Source organism: Anastrepha obliqua, chromosome 4, assembly GCF_027943255.1.
Source record: "Anastrepha obliqua isolate idAnaObli1 chromosome 4, idAnaObli1_1.0, whole genome shotgun sequence".
NCBI lineage: Eukaryota > Metazoa > Arthropoda > Insecta > Diptera > Tephritidae > Anastrepha > Anastrepha obliqua.
Genome location: NC_072895.1, coordinates 121,335,956 through 121,344,596, shown reverse-complemented (window position 1 = coordinate 121,344,596; position 8,641 = coordinate 121,335,956). Strand labels below are relative to the sequence as shown.

The window sequence follows — 8,641 nt, the reverse complement described above, 5'->3', positions numbered from 1 at the left end:
GAAAACGGTGAGCTGACTAAACTAAACTGATATCGATTTTCAAGAAAGCATGTTTTGAAGGTGTAGATGCAGGGTTATATAAAGTTTACTTCAAACTTTTATAACCCTGTTTTTATGCAAAGGTTTATCACACTGTCATTTACTACTTCTTATTTGATCACGTTTTTTTATTCTGTTACTGAGAATTCGCTGGTGGAATCTGCGATTGGAAATACGTATAATTGAAGTTAGTAAGTACAAACAAAATTGTTTTCATAGTATACAGTTTTCTTTAACGCGCAACTCCAATAAAATTTCTATTTCGCCATATAAAACGGATTGCTTTACTATATTCCAGTGCGAACGAGGGTTTGTGTGTATATATCTGTATGTATGGTAAGTTTAGTGCGATATAAACATATGTTAGTGAATTTGTTAATTTTTTACTTACATAATATAATATTTAGATCCCGAAATGAAATCTTCTAAATTCAAAAGTAATGTCTGGACCTTCTTTAAAAAAATCCAGACAGTTCCGCCACTTGTAAACTCTGCAATAAGAATTTAAGGGCATCGGGTAATACATCAAACCTTCGATGCCATGTCGAGAACGTGCATAAACAGACCTTACCACGAACTCAATCGGACGATAATGACGAAGTTATTCCACATTCGCTACCAAAACAACGAAAAATTTATGAAATAATTACAACGCCAAAGGATTCATCATCAACTGCTAAAACAACTGCTTTATCTTCGGGTTGTAGTGAGGTATATGAGATTATAAATGAATCAGAACGTAGTATACCTGAATATCCGTCTTCGTCAAGTACCATGTCAATGTCCGGAAATAAAACAAAATATCAAACGGCAAATAAATCCCTTTCCCAACCAAATGTTAAGGACTTTTTAGAACAAGTTAAAAGCATTTCTACTAAAGACGGCACTAGGTCTAAAAAAATCACTGAAGCAATTGTCAATTTCATTATAATGGACAATAAGCCATTTTACGCGGTGGGGGGAAAGGGATTTTTACAACTTATGAAAGAACTGGTTCCACTCTATAAAGTTCCCAGCAGGGAGACAGTTAAATTGCGCGTGGTTGAAAAATATGAAGCGTTGTCATGTGCTTTTAAAGAATATATTCGTAAAAGTGACACTTATTGTCTAACTTATGATATATGGACGGAGCAAATGAAAAACGAGTCGTTCAAGGGAGTAACAATTCATTTTTTAGACAATTTGCATCTGTCAAGTGGAACTTTAGGCCTTATTGAGCTTCGCGAAAGTCACACAGCTGCTTGTTTAGGAGAAAAGTTGTCGCGACTTTTTATAGAGTGGAACGTGGTCACAGATAAATGAATGATGAAAATGAATCGGAATTTATTCGGCGACAATAAAATAATACCTTGTTTCGCACATACTATAAATTTGGTTGTCACTCAAGCCATTGACAAGTCTACGGAAGTGTCATCATTGATTAGTAAGGTGCGCGACATTGTTAAGTTTATCAAGAGGAGCGTTAATGCTAGGATGATTTGCGAAAGAAACAGATGGAAGCTGGAACGTCTGAAGGTACAACAAAAAAGATGATTCTGGATGTCAAAACAAGATGGAACTCTTGTTTTTACATGTTGGAGAGGTTTGTTCAGTTATCCTCTTTTTTGAGCGAAGTACTTCTCACTCGCCCGGAAGCACCTTCCATGGTTAATGGCTCTGAGCTGAATAATATCAAAGAGGTAATTGAGTTACTAAAGTCTTTTGAAACTGTTACCAGGGAGATTTCTGCGGACTCCTATGTTACTGTTAGCAAGATAATACCCCTGGTAAGTTGTTTAAACGAAGCTCTGACTAAAGTTATACCGAGAGACGCTGTTGCTTTTGAGCTAAAAAATGAATTACAAAAGAATATGAACAAAAGATTCGACAAACTTGAATTCAACTCGATTCTTTCGCTGGCGACTGCATTAGACCCGAGATTCAAATTGCTACACTTTAAGGATGCTTTGGCAAAAAGCAAAACAGTTTTGAAGTGAAAACTTCTTTAGAATCGTTGGGAGTGATTTGAGAAAAAGTGAAACGAAAAAGCGATACCAAAAAGAAGAAGAAAAAAGATATACGTATATATATGTGTGCATAGAAAATGCTTCATTACCAGGCACACAGAAGGATGGCATAAGCAAATTTAAATTTGTGAATTTATATATGTATGTATATATGCGGATATATGTATATATGTTGTGTGTATGTACATATGTGCCTCGCCACAGCAAAACATACGGTAAAATTTCTCAAGAAATCCAGCGCGCATTCATAGGCACAGCATTGCATGTACAGTAGGGCGGGTCGATTTAAAAATCGCTTATTGCTCTATGAAAATCGTATTCTAGGGATCAAAATAAGAAACTTTGCCGAAGGAACCATACCTCTAAAACGAATTCTGATGTCCCCCAATTTCAAAATATCACCATTTTTGGATTTTACATGAAAAAATCAGCTAAATGGCTATGTTTTTTTTTTATTTTTATTTATTTATAATATTATCTATTTTTTCTCTTAAAAAAATTATTTAGTCAGAACATATAATATGTAAATGAATGAATGTGAGTTATAGAAAAGAAACTAAAAAGTTCGACCCATATTGGGGGACATCGGAAATCGTTTTAGAGGTATGGTTCCTTCGGCAAAATTTCTTATTCTGATCCCTAGAATATGATTTTCACAGAGCAATGGGCGATTTTTTTGCCTTCCCACAAATCGACCCGGCCTAATGTACAGTAACCTTGAACAGGCAGCTGCGGTTGTCGAGCATTTAGAAACATATATTTACATACATATATGGGTGCAAACATATTTACTTAGCCGCGGGCACTCGACTTGACAAAAATTGAATATTGGCAAATAATTCTACGCGAAATATTCCAATATTGACTATTTTCGAATTGTCGAGAAAATTAGCATATGGGTGGCTCGTTTTATGAATGAAAGTACTTGCTCTTAGAACTATGAGCTCGAATTTATAAATCAATTTTTTGATGATGAGTTTTTGTTGCACAGTACAATAGTTGCAACTGTTCGGCGCCGCCGCGACTGTTCAGCGCTATGGCAACTAGGATGATGGCCGCTACGCCTGCGCCTATTAATGCATTTTGTTCTTGTAGTCGCTAGGCATAGAATTTTAGCTTTGGACGACATACGCATTTACAGGAATAAAGTGAGTGGCCTGTGTGTGCGGTTGTATGTAGATGCATATGTGTATATTAATAAGCATTGTTTTGCTGGAAGTTCAGAACATAAATATGTATGTACGTACATAGGCTAGGCCATAGTATATATATACATACATATGTATAAAAAATTCAAACCAAGCGTCCTACGAATGTTTGTGTGTATGTTAGTACGTCTGTGTAATATACGCGCTACGACGCTCATAATAGCAACCGCGTGTGCTGTATTGCGTCCGTATTTTTATATCTATATCTATACTAATATTATAAAGAGGAAAACTTTGTTTGTTTGTTTGTTTGTAACGAATAGGCTCAAAAACTACCGGACCGATTTTAAAAATTCTTTCACTATTCGAAAACTACATTATCCAAGAGTAACATGGATTACATTTTATTTTGGAAAAAAATAGGGTTCCGTAAGATATTTGGATTTTTCGGACACAAACTGAAAAAAATCGTATATATAAAATAAAGTCAACTTTTTGTGTGTGTTCGCTAACCGGCCGTGTCTGCACCGAATTAAACCAAACTTACACACATTGCTAAGAAGGTATTGAAGATGGTTTCCGTATAGTTTGGATACCTATTGGTGGATAGGGCTCGAGATATAGGTCAAAACGTGGACCCGGGTAACCTTCGGATGTGTATGTACAATATGGGTATCAAATGGAAGCTGTTGGTGAATGCTTTAGTTCAGCGTATTTTTCATGCCGCTCCGTGACTAGGGTCTCGAGATAGAGACCAAAACGTGGACCCTAGAATGTGTTTGTACAATATGGATATCAAATTGAAGCTGTTGGTGAATGCTTTAGTACAGAGTATTTTTCATGCCGCTCCGTGACTGGGGTCTCGAGATATAGGTCAAAACGTGGACCCGAGTAACCTTTGGTTGTGTATGTACAATATGGGTATCAAATGAAAGCTGTTGATAGGTGCTTTAATACGGGGTAATTTTCATACCTATTGATGACTAGGGTCTGGAAATATATGCCAAAACGTGGACCCGCCGTGTCTTTGCACCGAATTAAACCAAACTTACACACATTGTTAAGGAGGTATTGAAGATGGGTTTCGTAAAGTTTGGTTGTAATTCGGAGCAGTGGCAACGGGTACAGCGTTCTTTTGAACCAGCCATAATGTCGCTTACTTTTTTAACGCTTGGGGCGGAACTGAACTGTCAAATTGACAGTGTGAGTTACAATGTGTCAATATTTCTTTCTGATTTGGATGCCATAAGGAAAAAACGTAAGTGCAACATGTAAAAATTGTTTGTGAATTTTTTGGAGTGGATTTTGGAACAGTGAATAATTTCTTACGAAATTTGAGAATTTAATGTGAAATCCGAATGAAATTATGTGTTCGTGGAAAAAACAATTTTTTTTCGTTTTGTTTTTTGAAAAATATAAATGGATAATGGTTAAAAAAGCTCGAATGCTTAATAAAACATATAAATTGAAACGAAAAATTCATGGATGATCAGGAAAAAAGACGATTGTTTATTCATATGCGTTGATTTGAAATTTAAAAACAATCTTCTTTTTTCCTGATTTTCAATTTATATTTTATATTTACTCAAAAACAAATAGAAAAACAAAAAATATTGTTTATGCCAAAGCGCTTGAATAAAGAATAAAGAAATAAATAATATGAAAACCATTTATTTTCTGTTCTAAACCATATCTATTCTATTTTAGTGTGCCCAGCGAAGGGGGCCGGGTTTGCTAGTTCGTAAATATTTTCATTCTTAAATGTTTACCGCAATTATGCCGAAAAATAATGCAGAAAAGTGTCGTGAATATCGACAGAAAAAACAACAATTGACACGGTATTTCAAAGATATGTTGACAACATCGAAACCAAAGCATTTGTATCATATTTTAGCTATCATAAGCCACTCATATCATTTGTTGAAATTGAAAACATTGAGGATGAATAAAATATGAGCTTTATAGCAATATTATAATGAACCTATAATTATCCCGCTCCTAATGCTGCCTTCGTCTCATTCTCTCTCAGTTTGTTTTACGGAAGGTTTCACTTCTATCGCGTCTAACCGTTAGACTGGTATTTTTTTTATTTGAACAACTTCATAAGAGATGGAAAGAATAACTCGATTACGTCAGATTCTTCAGATGATTGCGAAAAAGAAGAAAAGTATTTTGATATTTGGAAACACCATAAAAATTTGGCGCACCAAAATATAAAATCCAAACATTCCAATGTCTCTGCAATTGCTAGAACGGAGGTTGAAGGGCAAATGTACATATCTAGGATCAGCTGTTGCACCCATTAACCAAAATCCAATAGCAATGTGGGACGACATGAAAAGTGTATTTCCTTGTCTATATAAACAAGCTTCAAAATATTTACCCATTTTGGCCACTTCAGTTCCCAGTGAGCGACTTTTTTCTAAGGCAGGAGCGACAATCACGCAGCAACGAAACCGTTTGATAGGAAAACGACTATCAAAATTATTGTTTTTAAACTCAGTTCTGAATAAATAACTTGTACTTACAATATGTAAAAAACCGCATTTAATTAGGTGGGTAAGATGAATCTACAAGAAAAAAGAAAAGATTCCGTAGGTTTCTTTTAAGGAGTACAAAAAACATCGATGTTTCGATACATCGATGTTTTAGTGCTCGATGTTTATCACATCGATGTTTTTTACAGAAACATCGATACATCGAACCACCGATGTTTTATATAATATAACGATGTTTGCATCCCTAATGAGAATGCCATGTAAATGAAAAGTTCCTTCCTTCCGTATCGTAGTACCGTAGATTTTATTTCACGATTATTAAAAAAATTCCGTAATTCCGACCCAGCTGATTGCTCTCTCACCACACAGTGTTGCCAAGCAGTACATTTCGAAATCATTTACAAAATAAACATAGAAAAATGATAATTTTTGTTAAAATAGCTTAAAAATACTGTTGAATAATGTTAATTATAGATAAATGAACTACTTGCATTTGTTGGTTTTTGGCTTTGGTTTATTAAACAATGAAAAATTGTAATATAACTGATAACGCGGATGTGTGAAAAAGTGTGTAAGCAAAAATATCAATGGCAACATTGTGTAGATACAACCAAACACCCACACACACAAACCGATATATTGTGTAAATATATAATTAAAAGAACGCAGTTGTTCTCGGGGGTGAGTTTTTGTGCACGGTAAGGGACTGCGGTAAGGGATTCCGTGCGGTGTTCACTGTTTTCAGCATTAGGTTACTTTGGATTCCTCTTTTGTTCTCGGGAGCACTTTCGTAATTGCTCAGAAAAACACTTTGAATCCATGAAAGGGCATCAATAGATCACAATAGATAGAATATAATAAATAGAAAACCAGTTACTACTTGTATTCTTCACGAGAGTTGCTAGTTTGCTTGCATTGAAAATTAACAGTGAAATAAGAAAAGTGGACAATTCAGAAAAGCTGTGCTTGACGTGTCCACAGTACAAAAGTGGTAGTCCAGTTTAGTGTAGACTAAAGTTAGATGCTCAATTTTTCAGGCTCAACTTTAAAATTCACCACAGTTAAACCAGTACTGAAAAATCGGCTCTGGCAGGGTTAAACTTATATAAAAAATTTTTTTCACAACTTTCAAAAACTGCACCTATATTCCACACTTATTGCAAATAGTAAATTGCCATATAAGTTGCTTAGGTCGTTCCGCCTTGACCAGGCGAATGCCAGATGAGCCGGTTCACTACTTCAAGTTCCCATTTTTCTGTCTGGGAAAACCCACTTAGTTGAGGATTTAATAGATTAAATATTTTTATGTTTGTAGTAATGGTTGTTAAGGAGTAACTTTTTTTTAAGTGAATGGGATAATTTCCATGTGTAGTTTGCGGACCCTTTAATGCAGTCCCTACAGATTTTAGTTCAAATAATATTGAAATATGTGCACAAGAAAAGAGGTAATTTAACCAGCCCAGCACACCCTAAAACTCTATTTTATTAAAATAAAATTTAAGATAAAATTTAAGCTTTTGAATAAATTGCAAATTCAAACTGTCAGAATTTAAATGCTAAAAAACGATTTTGGTGAATGCTATTGTGAACGCGCATTTCACTTGCACCACATCCGTACTGGCAATTGTTAATTTCCTAGCGAATACCATTTCAAATGGTAGATATTCTCTTCTTCAGCGTAAATTTACTGTATCCAAACTGGTTTTTTGAACTGCAGGTGAGGAAAATATAACAAATTGCTGAAATAATAATGATTTTAGAGAAAAAGAGGAAGAAATAAATATTATCGTTTTGATATGTCAACTAAATTTTTATTTATTTATTCATTTATTTATCTAAGGTATGCGTGTGTATTTGTAAGACTTTCAGTCTTTTATAATATGTCTACGCAATGGAAATACATAAATGATTACAAACGAGGCTGCGCTGAAATGAAAATAGGGATATTAAACCTCCAAATACATGGAAGGTCATTTTTTTCTTATATGCATCTAGCAAGACGGGATTCCCGAGTGTGAATGTAGGTATAATGAAAACACACTAATTAAAAAGTATTCGTTTATTTTTTGAAGGCAATATATATTACAGCAATACCGATCTAATGGCTGAAATATTTGAGGTCATAAAAGTACCCTCTATACCACAGACAAACAAAGGTTAACCATTGTTATTTTTGCTTGCACACTTTTACACACATCCGCGTTATCAGTCACAAATTTTCATTGTTTACTAAACCAAAGCCAAAAACCAACAAATGCAAATAGTTCATTTATCTATAATTAACATTAATCAACAGTGTTTTTAAGTTATTTTAATAAAAATTATAATTTTTCTAAGTTTATTTTGTAAATGATTTCGAAATGTACTGCTTGGTAAAACTGTGTGGTGAGAGAGCAATCAACTGAAAGGGGATTACGGGAGTTTTTAATAATCGTGAATAATTCTGATTAGTTAGATCGTAACAGCTGACAGGGGATTGCGTTTACGGTGTTCACTGTTTTCAGCATTAGACTATTTCTTAGCGATAAGATGTTCGAGTGAGAGGACTATAGCGTACAAAAATAATAAAAACACATATGATAGAGAGAGACAAAAGCTAACACGTATGAACTTCTCCCTTATGCTTCTCCATTTGGCTTGTGTAACATAATGGAATGCTATTAAATTCATAAGGAATACTTTTCTTAGTGGTATGGCACATACAAGGCATTACATAAGCCACACTGTTCTAGCTGGGTATATTCCCCATGAGAAACGTTTTCTATAATATCATTTGATTTGAATATGATAATGAATTAGATCAAAATTTAGAGTAACATATTTTTATAAAACACTTTATTTTTGAAATAGGTAGCAACTCCTTTGCCATGTCTGTCTCATAAAATGGTTTATTCACTTCACTAATTCCAATATGAATATAAAAATTTTTAAATTTTCTAGTTTTGAATTT

At 34.3% G+C, this 8,641-nt stretch overlaps 1 pseudogene; it reads left to right on the top strand.

The window, feature by feature from the left end:
• The first annotated feature begins 454 nt into the window (after nucleotides 1-454).
• Nucleotides 455-2,015, top strand: LOC129244392 (zinc finger BED domain-containing protein 4-like; annotated as a pseudogene).
• The last annotated feature ends 6,626 nt before the right edge of the window (nucleotides 2,016-8,641 follow it).